Source organism: Ornithodoros turicata, chromosome 4, assembly GCF_037126465.1.
Source record: "Ornithodoros turicata isolate Travis chromosome 4, ASM3712646v1, whole genome shotgun sequence".
NCBI lineage: Eukaryota > Metazoa > Arthropoda > Arachnida > Ixodida > Argasidae > Ornithodoros > Ornithodoros turicata.
This window is the reverse complement of record NC_088204.1, coordinates 62,892,143-62,908,588: the sequence shown is the minus strand read 5'-3', so window position 1 is coordinate 62,908,588 and position 16,446 is coordinate 62,892,143. Positions and strand designations below refer to the sequence as shown.

The 16,446-nt window shown below is 45.4% G+C and overlaps 1 long non-coding RNA gene across 1 annotated transcript in view; it reads left to right on the top strand.

The window, feature by feature from the left end:
- The first annotated feature begins 401 nt into the window (after positions 1-401).
- Positions 402-16,446, top strand: part of LOC135393302 (uncharacterized) — a 78,175-nt gene continuing 62,130 nt past the window's right edge. Inside the window, exon 1 of the long non-coding RNA XR_010422572.1 lies at positions 402-461. This is a non-coding gene — a long non-coding RNA (uncharacterized LOC135393302). The remainder of the gene's footprint in view (positions 462-16,446) is intronic.

Sequence of the window (16,446 nt, the reverse complement as noted above, 5' to 3'; positions counted from 1 at the left end):
GTGTCGATAACCCGAAACGAGTGACTCTACACACGGCGAGCTCATTTCAAAATGGGCCCGTCCAAAAGACTAATTTTCTTGTTATTGCGCTTTCATCACTAATTTTCCTTTCGCACACTTCAGCCAATCAAATTTTCCGTACCTTCGGAAGACAAAATGTGACCTGTGGGCGCTCAGCTGCAAATTCCCAAATATACATATTGCGCACATTGCAAAACTTCTCAATTTCAAAATGTCATGTTGCGAAAAGGAAGACGCAAATGAGCTGTAACAGGTGCAGCAGCTGAAACAAATGCGTTAATTTAATACTATTGTCCTTTTCACGCAATAAAAAATGTGCAAGAAGCGGAATCATGCCAAGCTAGATTCTAGATATTTCGCACAGAGAGCTTCTTCCCGTACAAGGACTGGCCATTCAAGACTGCACGTTGAGCTTGAAATATCTTCTTTCCAGATCTAAGGTGAGCACAGTCCTGTTACAACAAGGATAACTTATGCACTTTATTATTTTATTAATCCGTCGGTCTATTGACTGTGAAATAAGGGAGAATAATTATAGTATCGATGCTGGTTACTCTGTGCGCTAGAGCCGTAGAAACGGCCTTTGTATTGGCGCAGACAGCTTAGTAGCAAACGATATTTTCGTGCTTGTAAGGTCTTTGGTTTAATATTTAACTTCATGCGACTATTGTTTATTGTCGGCCAAACTTCTTGACTCAGGGGTATTGACATAAGAACCAGTATAGTCCACGTAGAAAACCCAAGAGACTAGGATTAAGAAAAACGCACTGGAACGAGTTCCCAAGAAGATTTGAGATGTTTATTCGCTCTATAAGTCTGTGTTTGAAAAGACTACGTTGTTCGTTTGCGCCTTTCTTGTTCTACGTCTCATTTTTTTGTCATGAAAGTATTCCACATGCTAGCTTACTTTTCAGCTCGCTCAGGACAGTTCGTCCGAAAATATATCGAAAGCAGCAATATTTGCGTGATAAGTGATAGCAAACGAGAAAGGATGAGACACCAATTTTTAAAACCTGCCTCTCATGTGTTCACTTCTGGAGTTGATATTCTGTAACCACTATCCCCACATAACAAACTATAATTGATGGTGACGATGGGGTGCTTCACCGCCGTGGTGCGGTACCCTACCCCATTGCACGAGGAACATTATGTGAACATGATGAAGGAAGGATGAAAATACGAGAATTAAAGCCTCTGGAGCAATCCAGTGGACGACAGGAAGTCCATGAACAGGTTAAGAACCCGACGATAGAGCACAGGATCTTCACAGGGGCAGGCTTGTACACGTTACCGAAAAAAAGGAACTAAACACCGTTACTTGTTAGAACGAAAAAAAGAAACTAAAAAATGTTACTTGTTGCCACGGTTACTGTGGAAAACAGGACAGCGGGTAGGAGTGACTATGTTTAATGGCTGAGTAACAGAAGAATATGGGGTCACGAGATGATGACTGCTTCGTCGTCATCACAAAGATTTAACAGGCTGCCCGCCGCGGAAGGCGTTAACGGGCGGATCGTCGACTAATGTTGGTGATGCCAGCAATATGGGTACGAATAGCGCCGTGCAGCGGTGAAACTTGCAGCCATGGCGGAGCTTTTCGCATTAGTTGAGATTCCGCTGGCTTCCACTGTCGGACTTCACTGATGACGGTGTTCTTTTTCCTATAAGCCTTCAGACAATGTCTTTCCAGCAGTATGTCGTATACTGATCGATCTGTTGCGCAGGAATCGTGACCTGCCTCTAAGGCACCTTGCAGTACAGCACACGACTGACATGACGTCGTGGTGAAAGGATATTGATAAGATTGCTGTAGGAAGGAGGTCCCTGTCGATGGAAGTGTCATCCGACTTATAGCATGTGGTCAGTGGTTGCTTGCCGACGCACTCGACGTCCCCTTGAAGCAACGTTTTGAAAGACACTAATGATCTTGGCCGTATTTCTTCGTCTTCTGGCATAGGCCTCGCAGCTAGATCGGGAAGGAGTCCTTCAGGGTCTTGTACCATTTGCCCTGTCAATTTCTTTCTTCTGGGTAGGAACTTGTTATCAGGTACCCTGGTCCTTCTTTCTTGTTCGTTATTACCTGCTATCACTGTTATTTCTGGCGTTGACAGCAACATGTTGTTCCGCGTTTCCGCTTCCTGTCTTCCATCGTTTGCTTCGCGTTTTATGTCCGAACCGATGTTCTGCCGTCTTTCCACGTACCGTCTGTCTTGATCTTCGTGCTGCGCAAATGTCTGCAGCGTTTCTGAAGCCTTCGGTTCTTCAGGCTGCCCTTTTGCAGTCTGAGGCGTTTCAATGACATTTCCTCTCAAGTCTTCACTGATTCGCTTGATTGCTTTAGGTTCCAGGCTGTCCGTAGGCCTGCCAGCCTTTGTCTGTGTTATCTTTCCAGGTGGTAGGTCAACGTACGTCGGTTCTGCATCTCGTAGTTCCAGAGCCGTGCGTGTGTGAGTACAATCTTCTATCACTACATCGGTATTGAGATACTGCTGTTGGCTTGGATTCTCGCCGTACAAGTTGACAAAGGTCAGTTCCGGATGCTGGACTATGTCGTGCACTACAGGCAATATAGTAAACGTTGATGGCACTTGTGCAGTCGTTGATGCAGTCCCGGGCGCCGCGCGGTTGCTCGCTTTTGAGGTTGACGTTGAAACTGGGACATCATTTGTTCTTGCCGCTAAGTATCTTTTAGCTTTGAAAAGTGCAGTTTCTATCTTGTCTTGAAGAACTATTTGTTTCGTGAACTCTTCTTCAAATTCGTCCTCGGTGAGCATCAATTCTATCTCGCTGTCAATTTGTTGGAGGTAGATGTTTAATCTACGTAGTCGCTCCATCCTCACTTGGAATACGATTACATCTTGCAGTTCTTCGGTGGATCGTTTGCGTTCGAGGTCGGTCATTAAGATTATCACCTTCGTTCGCAGCTCCTGTCGCTTGTGGATCAGATCAAATCGTTCCATTATGCCAAGTTAGTCCTGTCGTTACCCACTGTTGTCTTCCCTGTCGGTTGAGTCGTTCAGGTATGTCAGGTTCCTAAGTCGATCACGTTCGTCGTTTGTTCAGATCCTGGTCACGGCACCATTTTGTGGAAAACAGGACAGCGGGTAGGAGTGACTATGTTTAATGGCTGAGTAACAGAAGAATATGGGGTCACGAGATGATGACTGCTTGATTTAACAGTTACAAAAGCAGCCAAAGGAACGCGTTCCCTTACTCAACAGTAACGAGTTGCTCTTACGTTACCATGCTATTACAGAGCCACAACCATGTCAGAATAAAATGTCGACATGTGCTTTATTTGGTTCGACAAGTTACATGGAATTCGCCTTGCAGAATAGTTGGTACTCGAAATGGGTATCGGTTATTTTTGGTGCGTTTCCTCGAGAGAGCTTCGATGGCAAGAGTGAAAAATTGCTTGGGAAAGGCATAGCTGCATCAAGTACAGCCCCTTTGTTTGGTGCAGGTATGGGAAATAGGACGCGCCTGATTAGTAACGAGGCAAATTTTTAATTTTTTTCTCTCTGTAAATTCGAGATCAACAGTTGCTTGTACAAGTTGCGTACTTTTTCACCACTGGTAAAAAGTTACACGACGTCTGTGCGATTGTGCGTTTATGGGAACGATAAACGCTACACCAACGGTCTATAAGCCTTTATACTGTATAAGCTGGCTCTTTGCATGGCTAAACTTTCCATTCTTGTTTTTTAAATAAACATGTCTCCCCTCCCCCGCTGTAAACCATCAAATCAGCCAGAGTTCTCGGGCTACCTCCTCACTACACCACATTTATTAGTGAAACGCAGTGCATTTGCCATATAATCCTCCGTACGGTAACTGCTACAGTTAACAAAAATACATACACACACGTCCGTGATTTTTCAGCGGTATCGGAAGCTCACTAGCCCACATATATAGGTCATGTTCGGTCAGGTTTGGTCATGTGAGCATTTCGTAAACAAGTGAAATAAATATTCTATTCAACAAAAATATTGAAGACGCTTACCTGAGTACGCTTTTTCAAATTCGAATAAGACGTGTGGGATGTACTGAGCCATTTTGGTTCGGGAAGGCGAAGGAGACGCTAATATAGGTACTATACCCCCCGTTTTCAACAAATCAGGGCAGATAACGATATCATTCGAGATGATGGTTGGCTAGCAGCGTGCTATGCGGTGAAGTTCATTTTTAAGAGTGTACCTTACCGAGTTTAGGCATGCAAGATACTTTTGTTACTCCCACCTAGATGTCACATAACATGTACCTTGCTGTAGCAATAACGGACGAGAAGAAAAATTAGACAGTCAGTTACTGCACATGCGCAGCTTAACCTCCTGGTCCAGTAATACAAAAGCTCACTTGTCAAATGCAAAGGTTACTACATGCCATCACTTTGTCGAGCAATGCATCACCCATGATGCATTGCTCGCATCAGCTATGTCGAGCATCAACAATGTCACCCTCATCGAGATCGAGAGTGACATTGCTCCCTTATTTCCTCCCATGTTATCCTGTTCGTCACGCACCGAGCTTTTTGATATACTCCAGGAGAAGACAGGATTTGATAATTCCTGGGTTATATTGTGAGAGGACTATTATTACGAGTGACGGCACAGTGTGTCAATCTGTAGATTAATTTATTCCCACCTGAGGGTTCTTTACGGTGCATCGAAATCTCGGCCCACGATATTTACCGCCGTATTCTTGAACGAGCCTCGACTCGAAACTCGACTCGAGCTGCTCCTCGAGGCCGGTTTTGCGCTTCATAAATCGACCTTGACTCGAAACGCTCCTCGAGTGGAGGAATTCCTCCGTGCATTCCTCGAAAATCTAGAGGTAGCATCGGTGCTACCTCGAGAACGCTCCTCAACTCGAGTTTGGCTGGTGTCATGGCGGAAGACAGGTCGTTCGCTGCGTCCATCGACTGCGTTTTGTGCCACGACTGCCTTTAACTGGGTGCTGACAACATTACCACTGAGCGACAACATTCAATAAGGGGCCATCAAACTCCTTTTGACCATTTTGATGATCACGAGTTCCTGATATGGTATACGGTACCGCTTCATGAAGAAAACCGTACGAAGCCTTTTGGATACATTGCCAGTGGAGGAAAATGTGTGCAATCGTGGGCTCCCTCTACCTCCTGTGCTACAGCTGCCCGTCGACATGTGATTTTATGGCGTTAGGACTTTTCGAACTGCCACGGGGGACATTGTGAATGTGTCAGAAACGACGGTGTGCCGCGTTGTGGAAAAAATCCCACACCTTCTCGCAAACACACTTTTCAAGACAAGGTGTAATAAATGTTCCTTCTGTCGCGCTATTTAACACAAAGAAGGTGTGTTCGAAGGATGTTTTCACGCAAAAAGTGGTGCAAAAAAAGAAACAGTGCATTGGCTGGACATCTAAAAAAAATAAACATCTACCTCCTCAATGTTTTTCTGTAATCTTTATACTGTATCAAGCTGGCCCGACCCCTGCTCCAGCTATCACCGAAACGGCTTAAAAAATCTTCCATTCATGTTTTTTTTTCTCTCGTTTTCTTTTTCTTTTTTTGCAGTGGTTGTTCCAATAGTACGAATTCCGTTTTTGGGTGGGATAACAGGCTCCACCGTTTAGGCAGAGCGCGATTGAGGGCCATAAAAGTTCGTGACATGCTCGCGGTGACTCCCCAAGAATGGTCTCCCCGATTCTTTGCTCGGGATGTTGTAGTAAACTCTGTTTTGCTTGTTTGATTGTTTATAGCTACCCTCAAGGCGTTGGGTAAACGTACTCATCCGCTAACAAACAGTCATTCGCGCCACATATTGTAACATAATAGAAGAGTGACAAGCAGTGACATCATCTTTCATATTATTTGATACGAGGTGACCATCCCTTAAGCTAGCTGCTGCCGTTGTGGTTGTATGCCAGACCAGAAAACTAGGAAACCTATCAGTCTGTTTCCCTGTTCGAAACACCTGCACCCTTCTTCAAACACTTGCAGACATTTGTGTTTGTATTTGTAATGCACGTTGGTCGAAATAAAGTAAAGAATTACATTTATTTTTCATGCCATAAGTGTGTTTTAAGCACGATAATTAACATTTTCGAGTGGTCCCGAAACACGGCTGGGGACGAGACTACAGCTTTATTCGAGGACGGTTTCTCGAGGAGCGCCTTGGCGGAGGAATCCCCGAAGCGGGTTCATGAAACGCATAGGCTCTCCGAGTGGAGCAGCGCCACTTTCCTCCACTCGTTGGAGTCGAGGCGGAGCGTCGAGTCGAGGCTTGTTCAAGAATACGGCGGTTAGAGTGGGACGCCGCCACAAAATTACCATAACGATTGCGGTATATCCGTAACCTCTGGGATGTCAGGAACGTGTGTATGAAATATCTCGTTCCAAACCTGCACAAATTTTATTCAAACGCATATATTACGAGCGCGAAACGAGCGCTTCGCCTCTGTGAAGGAAGAAGGCATTTAAAACAACACTCTGCTCACATCATCCGGCGTCTTTTCAAGGCACTGCTGTTTTGGAAGGAAAACCTTTTACCAAAAGCGTATTCGGTTCTATCCCGTTGCAATCGACACCATATTGGTGGGCTCAATACGTTGCATGAGTGGTTGCGGCGAGAGATTAGCTATACACGATGGAAACGGCAACTACATGGGGCGTCCTTTGTGTTCCATTTAAAGTAGCACAGAGGTCATTTTTAACACCCAGTTTTCTTCCTATAAAACTGTTAAGTAGGCCAGTAAGATGCACCATGCGAAGTAATTTGCACCACAGAGTCATAATTATCGCAGAAATTGAATTTAAAATACGCCGCAAAAAGCGACCGTGTGCAACGGTGGTGAAGAGCAGTACCAGCCTGTGACCTGCCTGGAACCTCGCGCTGACGCTATAAGGAGAACGATCGCCGATTGGCCTAGAGAAATGTTGTCTGCTACTCCGCTGTCGTCTGCTACTCGGCTGTTCGGGGTTCTGATAAAGCCTTTCTCCTTGCTCGGTAATGCTTCGGCCGCTCCTTCTATCTCCAATTCTCCGGGAGCACTGGCAAAACAGGTTTACGGCGGCAAAGGGACAAGGCGCTGACCCCCACTTACCGGCGAACCAGAACGAGTTCTCCTTATACCGTCATCGGTGACGTCGCATCATACCTCCTCATCCTTGTTATAGCTGGAGTGGCGAGTTAACGGTGAACGCGCGGAGCTATGTTTATGCGAGTTTCTTTTTTCTGGGAAACAAATTGCACACATCAAAACCTTTCGCGCTATTCGGTATAATGACACACACACTTTCACCAAATGTTTTAATCTGAAATTTTTTTGGATGGCCCTCTGTACTCCTTTAAGAGGTCATACCAGTCGGGAGGCAACCCCGACTCGCGATTTTCCCGACACTAGATGGCACCAAGCTCTCCGTGCCTTATCACGCCGTTCGCCTCCGACTCCGAAATAATCCCCATCGTGCACGATTGAGGTCGCGAGTTTAAGGCGGCACGCTCCCCTGCGCTGTTTGTCGATTTTTTTTTCTTTTCCACCTTTTATTAACAAATACACACAAGTACACACAAGTACAGGTACGTCACACGCTTGCAACGCCGAGGGCATTACAAAACGTCTAAGAGAAAACTGACTACCTTTCGAATTTGTACATAACAATTTTACAAGCACCTAAGGGCATCAGACAATGTTTCTAACCAATCTGGCCGCTCTAAACGTCGCATAAGGCACAGCTTAAGTTGAGATATTTCTATCTGAAAGTATTTCATAGGAGGCATTAACGGTTCTTCGTTCCTGTCAGTCACACGAAGTTTCCACAGACAGAACAAGGCAAGCATGACAATATCGTACCTGACTGTTTCCCTCGGGTGTAATGGGAGAAACCGTATAGTGTGTGGGTTGAGCCGAAGTCGTGTTTTTAAAACTTTATACTGGAGATCGTCCCAGAAAAACTGGGCTTCTGTGCAGTCTAAGAAAAGTTGGTCATGCGTTTCAGGAACTTTGCAGAATCTGCAGTCTACCGGTCAGGGCACGTATACAGAGTGTCCCAGAAAACGTGTCATTGAATTATAATAAAAAAACTACACCACCTAGAGTCATGCGGTCAATGGCATTTGTTCTTACTGGGTTTTTGCCACCTCCTCATGTGAATGTCGTGTAACGTAAGTTTAATTATGTAAATTTTTGCGAGCTGAAGTCGGAAATTTGCCTAGTAAAGGTCACTTTTTTACCCCACCAATGTGAAGAGCGTGTCTAATTTAGTCAAATTAATGATAATTCACAGGGATATTCAGGAGGTATCCCATCGGAAAAAATAGCCGAACATCATGCTCTACGGAGGTCGCACACAATAGCGCACGATGAATTTTTCAGCGCAATCTTTGTCAGTCCGACGAAAGGAGGTTGGAAACCCAGCCCTGCCCGACATCGCAGAAAGAGATAAAACAGGCACGGCTTATCACGTCCGACTTTCGCTGGGATAATGCTTTCCCTCTCCCAATTTTAGGAACTGTTACTTTTTCTACTATCACTCTGTGGGCTGGCTTCGGAACCTCCTTTCGTCGCAGTGAGAGCGATTGCGCTCAAAAAGTCATCGCGCGCTATGGTCCGCTCCGAAAAGCATAATATTCGGCTATTTATTCCGACGGGATAGCTCGTGAATATCACTGTGCATTATCATGAATTTGAGTGAATTCGGCACGCTCTTCATATTGGTGGGGTAAAAAAGTGACCTTTACTTGGCAAATTTCCGAGTTCAGTTCGCAAATATTTACATAATTAAACTTGGAGTACGTGACATTCACACTAGGAGGTGGCAAAAACCTAATAAGAACAAATGCTGTTGACCGCATGATTCTAGGTGGCGTAGTTTTTATCTTATAATTCAATGACACGTTTTCTGGGACACCCTGTATACCCTTCTGCGCGAGCCCTGCCTTGACTGGTAGTGTTGACGTGTGAAGTTTGTAAAAGAATGTCTTCATGTTTGGTTTGATTGGCATCCTTTGGACTCGAACCAAAACATCCTTGCCTGGCCAACTGGGTGGGACATCTCGATAGACAGGCACAGGAAACAATGTGTCGGTCAAGTGGGCCGCTAGCGTTTTCTTGTTGACAGACAAGATGTATTCAAGGGTAAATCTGGCTTAAAAAAAAGCGCTGTTGGTCGAAAGGTAAAGTGTCGGACTTTGATGCCAATGGTCCGAAGTTCGATTCGGAACATTCACGTGCTTTTGCTTGTCTACTAATGCTATATAGCTACTTTGTTATTTCTTTGTTGTTGTTATATATTTATGCTATAATTATTCTTTTCACAAGTCATTGGCGTCTGTACTGACTGATTATTGAATTTTTAGTTGCTCTTGCGCATTGCTGTACTAGCGCATACTTACTATATGCCGACGTTGCGTATACGTCAAGAGAATGTTATAAAACTATTCAAGACAATCGACCTCAGGAAATGTACAGAATCCTTTGCTCTTAACGTTCATTACAGCATCAACACTATGTCCACAATTCGAACACTGCTATATGCATTAATTTCGCCTTTGTTGTTCATGACAACACCCGTAGCTATCAAGGCGGAGTGGAGTACACTCTAGAAACAGAACTTCACCACATGGCACGTAGCTCGCCAATCATTGCCGCGAACGATAGGGTTATCGCTTTCGATTCGAGGAGAGAGGGAGGCGTACGCCTTTCTGTGGCAATTACCATATATCCAAATTGCCACAAGGCGTACGCCCCCCTCATTCGTCGAATCAGAAGGGATTACCCCATCATTCGTGGTAACGGTTGGCGCACAGCGTGCTATGCGGTGAAGCTCTGTTTTTAGAGTGTACACGGTCGCAAGTCCTCACAAACTGTGCGAAGAGCGTTTCTTGGCGGACGGAAGAACTTTACAAAATCTGTCTCGTCCAACTGAAAGGCATCCTGACGGCATCAAGTCCATCCCTTGTGAAAAATCCTATGGTCATATTATAGCATTTCTATAGAGAAAAGTCTAAAGAGGCTATAGACAACAAATAGACGGCATATAGACGCTGTTTGGACACAGTACTTTCCTTCCTTTTTCCTCCGTTTAGCTATTTGGTACGGACATTCTATAGCATTTGTGCTATTGGAAAGCAAAAGATAATCTGTCGTTGGACATGCTATAGACTTTATAAAGGTCACCTTCTGGGGCTTCCGCCCATTGCAGTTGAAATGCTCCTTCTCTTTGAATTCTTACGGTGGCCTGCATGCATTTGTTTTCGCATGTTCTCTTCCCCCCCCCCCCAAAAAAAAAACGCGCCCTGTCGCAGATAACACACTGACCAAGTCAGACATGTGAAACGCCAGAAAATTTATTGTTCCTCATACATAATTTTTTCTCCTACACTTCGGGAGCCTTCTGGACAGTGCTTCGTTCTCGTCTTCTAGCTCAGCTGCTCGTTTCACGTTCTTGTCACATGTAGTGCCAGTGGGCTCTTGTGTTGCTGTGACCTGCGTTCAAAAAATGTTACCAGAAGAACCTGTTTAAGAATATCTGGGTACTCAATATCCCAGATTGACGCCGCTCATAGCCACAGTTGCTTCGCGGCGCTAACACGCAATCAAAAAAAAAAAAAAACAATATCCCAGACTGTCCCTCTCTGACGGCGATGCTATCCCGCACATTTATCGCATAGCCATGCACCATGTCACAATCACTTTCCAATCTAAACAAATCCAAACAAATAAAAGTATAAAAAGGGGCAAAGCTAGAGCTGTTAGAGCTCCGGCATTGCCGCTCTATTAAGCCTATCTATCGTTAAATGTAAGCATGGCCAACGGTGAGCCCTTCACTCTTCCGTACGGCAGTTCGAATGAGTTCTTTCCCGGTTACGATTGATTAATGAACGAGTGCATTCAACAAACTCTCCGATTCCAGTTACGTATTGCATTCTTAAATTTGGTACTGGGATGGTTTCCCATGGACGCTCGGTTATTGGAGCATTCCGTCGGCAAATCCCGTTTTCACGCAAGCCACGCGTGTAGCCATTTTGATCATCCAAACTGTGATGGCAAACAATGAGAGAATAAATTAATCACGATCATGGGGTACTTACGTAGTTTCCACATAGGTCGGCAACGATTTCGAGCGCCTTGAGGATTCCTAACCTAATTTTTTCCAAGGCTGCAGCATCCCCTGTACCAATAGAAGAGATTATGAACCGCATGCATGCAGCAGAGAACACCTTCCTAAAAATGCTACTCGTAAAATGTACGGGCACACACGGCGCCAAGAGCTTCAGATAAGCAAGTAACTTACCAGCTGCTACGATAAAACCTTCGTACGGTTCAGCGACCAGATCCCATTTCACGGGGAGCTTCGTTCCACCACACGCGCACCGTGCAAACCAATGTCCACATCAAATATTTGATCCACCGGGTAGACATACAAAACGTTCATATGGGGCCACATCACTAAAACGTGCATTTTCTGCAAGGCAAATCTGTGAAGGAACACGGCAAGACAGACCTCTTCACGCTTCCACACCTACGACAAATGGCGAAATAGGTCCCTTTGTCCCTTTGTCAATGGTGCCTTTCCCCTGAATGGGAGGCTAACCAGTCCCGTCGACTCATTGGATGACCCCGTTGACCCACATTGGGGATAACCACGACTGATACACGTGGCCCTCGCCTGAGGTGCCAAGCAGTGTTGTATAAATACCTGCAGTTTTCCAGTGGGTTGTACTGATCTACAGAACTTTTCTGAAATCTAGATTTTTTAATCTCTTGGCCAATTCTGCGTGTCAACCGCTTTCGCATGTAATTGTGTATGTAATGACCTCAGTGTTCGTTTGACCTTTTATTTCCTTTTCTCTTTCTTTTTTTTTTTTTTGTGCAGTGACACAGGTGCATTAAATTGTTCTGTAATGGATTGTCATAGTTTTCGTCATTGCGAGAACACAACACATTTTTCGTGATGTGATCTGCACTCATCATTTTATACATGTGGGAGTCACACATCCATGTATCTATAAACACAAATTCAAAATTATGATCAAGCTTCTGAAAATGTGCTGTATATGTAGAAACAGAAGAGACTGAAATAGCATGACAGCACGATGCTGTCTTTGCTTCACTAAGTTTTCGAATCTGGGGTAGCCGGCCCTCGTGATGAGGGCTACAATCCCCATTTTTTTCTTTCTTTCAATCAATCATCAAGTTTTCGAATGAACTGTCTTTTGTATTTCTATTTCCTATTGTCTATTAAATGTGGAGAAAAAGAATTTTCAAAGAACGTCTATAGACTTCCTTTGGAAGAGTGCTTTGGACATGCGGGAAAAAAGGTGTCCAAAGCACGTCTTTAGACGTTATTTGTACAATTGTCTATAGAAAGGCAAGGTAAAAAGAAAAGCCAAAGGGGCCAAAAAACGTCCAAACAGAGTCAATAGACAGGCCAAATTTATTTTCACGAGGGATGGGGCGGACTTAGCCTCTTGTGTGATCGCCCAAGCCAAGAATCCTTCCGCCATCTTTCTTTGGCAACTTCAACGTCAGCGAGTCGTTAGGAATAACGAAACGAAGGAACTTATCGACGCTCTGCTGTGGCACAATCTCTGCTTCTGTTTAGCTTCTTCGTTGAGGCTATCGGTGTGAGGCTACGTGTTGTGATGTCACCGCCCTGAACGAACTAGATGGTGGTGGTGGTGGTGGTGAAAGGGCTTGCCGTTGTCGGCCTCACGTATGTGGGCAACGTCACGACTGACGCCCTGGGGAAATGTGCGTCCTGGGCCGACTTCTAGGGGAACTGTGCCGACATATGTCTGAAAGCGTCTGAGGAAAACCCAGGAAAAACCCCAGACAGCACAGCCGGCACCGGTATTCGAACCCGGGTACCTCCCAGTCTCGACGTGAGAACGAACTAGAGCTGCCAACGAGGCTGCAATCTTTTCGACCAATGGGGTTGTTTAATTTTGTTTGGATAGCTCGCATGGTTTGTCTATGGTTTGTCTATGGCTTGTCGTTGTCACTTTTTCGTCTTTCTCGTCTTCATCTCCATCTTCTCGAGAATATCTCACAGCCCTCATGTAACCACTGGTGTGAATACGATGAAAGGGGGAGCATGTCATTTTGTACACAGTCGTGGAGCAATACATGTTCGTTTATGCAGAAATTCCGTTTCTGCAAACCTCCAAACGAAGATGTTTCACATTCTAACGCGTGGGTAGACCCACTTGTTAGAACGTGAAACATCTTCATTTGGAGATTACGGTGAAACATTCAAGTGGGTAGACCCACTCGTTAGGCAAACGATCTCATGCGATCGTAACTGGACCGAGAGGTTACGCCTCTGTCACTTTAACGAAAAGAGCGCGTCATACACCACGTGCTCGAGCTCCCGAGTGCCTCGCGCTTCGTTAGATCATGAGCCATGTAGGCGATGAAGCCTATGAGCACGTGAACACATTCGTTAGGCAAACGACACCGTCGGTCATTACGCGAGGAAGAGATTACGCCTTTGTCCCGTTAACGAAAAAAGCGGGTCACGCGTCACGTGAAACGTGTCACGTGTTCGTGTTAACGAGAGCTCCGCCCCTCGTTGGCTTGCGAGCGATGGAAGTGATTAAGCCCCCAGGGGAGAGAACGATGTCATTCGGGATGATGGTTCGATAGGAGCGTGCTATGTGGTGAAGTTCATTTTTATGTCGGCCCAGTTCCCCTACACTCTTAAAAATGAGTTTCACCACATAGCACGCTCCTAGCCAACCATCATTCCGAATGACAACGTTCTCGTCCCTGATTTGTTGAAAACGTGGGGCGGAGCCTATTTTGTGACACTTATGCTGTTCATAATTGTCACAAAAAAGGCGTACGCCTCCCATAAGATAACGATATCATTCGAGATTATGGTTGGCTAGGAGCGTGCTATGCGGTGAAGTTCATTTCTAAGAGTGTAGAAGTCGGCACAGGACGCACATTTCCCCATGACGTCAGTCGTGACGTTGCCCACATACGTGAGGCCGACAACTGCAAGCCCTTTCACCATCACCACCATCATTTTTATGCTCTTCATGCTCTAAAACAGAACTCAGCGCATAGCGCGATCCTAGACAATCGTCATCCCGAATGACATAGTTTACTCCACTGATTTGTTGAGGCGTACATCTCGAATGATATCGTTGTCAGCTCTGATTTGTTGAAAACGGGAGACGTATGCCTTTTTTGTGACAATTATGAACAGTATACGTGTCACAAAAAGAGAGTACGCCTCATATTTTGTTTTTAACAAGTCAGGGTAGATAACGATATCATTGGAGATGATGCTTGGTTAGGAGCGTGCTATGCGGCGAAGTTCATTTTTAAGAGTGTACGCCTTTCCATTTTTTTTCCGTGTCCCTCGTCTCGGGACTTCTTCAGCATGATTATCCGTCAGTTCACGCTGGAAACTTTGGGAGGAAATTGAGCAAGTTCCCATTCTCTTACGCCATTAAGCTCATAATGCCTTTTGCACGCCTTCCAACAACTTCAATTTTTCATGTGAACAAGGAATGCTAAGATATTTCGCCCACAACCAGAAATTCAACTGAAACAGTTATTCCAAAACTCTGCTTGTCGGTTGTGTAATGGAACATTTACTCGGAGCTCTTCACAATAAAATGTCATCGTCACGCAGGAAGAACATTTCAAAAGTTCCTTCAGACCCTGCAGTGTATACCACACCGCAGTTAAATGGCGAGCACCATATTTTTAATGAGGCAGTGTTACCAGTTGCGCTTTCCAATAACGGAAGTTCATTAATGTCAGGTTGTGTAATGAGTCCTGTTCCAGGCAGCGGCTGGCACGCATCCATGTAGAAAATATGTTTATCTAATTATCCTACTCATAAACACGCATATATGTTAAAGTTGAATACTACACAATGGAGACCACTACATAGGTCTCTCTAGCGTGTACACCGTATTTTCACCGTATTTCCTCACTCGCTGACAATGCTACAATAGACAATGGCGCAGAGCGCCCTCCCCCACAGCACCGCCCACCCTTGCACGCACTCCCTCTCCCCAATCATCACCACGCCGTTGTATTCACGTGGCTCCGTCCATTCAGCGGCACTGGGTCACCCTTCCTATGCCAGAACTTCACCGCAGTGCACGGAACAGTCACGTGATGGCAAATCGGCAAGTAACCAGGAACAGATTCGGCGCGCAATTCCGAAGAGAAATGGGAGTTACTGAAAAGGTTAGCCAGCTGTAGGACTCGAACCAACATCTTCTGGATTTCCGGTCCAGGGCTCTACCAACTGAGCTAAACTAACCCCCCCCCCCACCCAGCGACTTCCAAGTGCGTGTCATCTGACTTGTATGTGTTTGTCCTTTCTATATGTTCCAGCCTCAGAACATGAATTTCTCACGTGCAACTCAGCACGGCGCCACTTGCTGCCAGCGTGTCATGCGCCGGAGCGTGTTCATAAACTTTTGCTCAGCCCTGTACAAGCACTCGGTAGTGATCACTAGGGCCCGGATTTTTAGGCATTTGCCTAGAAATGCCTATAATCGCCTAAGTGCGACCTTTTCGGCGTTGCCTGCCTTTTTATCGACTCTGTTGAACTGTAGCCTTTTTTAACATTTTTAGACGCCGCAACAGCCTTTTTTTTAGAGGTCGAAGTGTGAGTGCGCCTTTCAGGTTGTGTTGAGTGCTGCTTTTTCTTTCTGCGTGTTTGCGCCTTTTGTTCCTTCTTTGCTTTCGGTTTCCTTCAGTACCTTGGTTTGCTAGAAGGGGTTCATGCACATTTGATCAAAAGATGTGACTTCTCTGAACCTTTCAAGATCTTCCAGGGCAGAAAACTAAAAGTATTCGACATAGCGTGGTTCCAGGCCGCCTCAGCATTCGTGTACCAGACGTCAAAGCTTGTATGGTACGGTAGCCTTGAAACGAGCTAGTTTTCCGTGATGCAGCATTCTGAAACAGCAACAAAGCCAAAGAGCGCACTAGATTAACGCGCCTATTTTTGCATTTTATTGCCTATTTTCGTATTTTTGAGAGCCTAAATGCCTGCCTATTTCCACCGTTTTTGGTGCCTAAATTTCCGGGCCCTAGTGATCACTCGATCCAGAGTGACGTAAGCAAGCTGACACTGTTGGCCGCTGTCCGGATCCCGTAGCTGCACTCGTGGCATAACTGAGGGATGTGCATGAACGGCTGTCGCGGTGATAGCGCGGTTCATCTCGGTGAACTATTCTAATCCGTGTAGCACACGCGTAAACTCAACTTTTCCAAGTTGTATCCGGATTTATAGGACGTATTCGCGTAACAATAAAGAACCTTACCCCCCCCCCCCCCCCCAAAAAAAAAAAGTCCTGGGGAAACCTTACTTATATTTATTTCTGTACTTTTATGTTTATAGTTCTCTTGTTTGCAATAACCCTCTCCCACTTGTCCACTCTATTAGCGTTGTCCATGTACCGT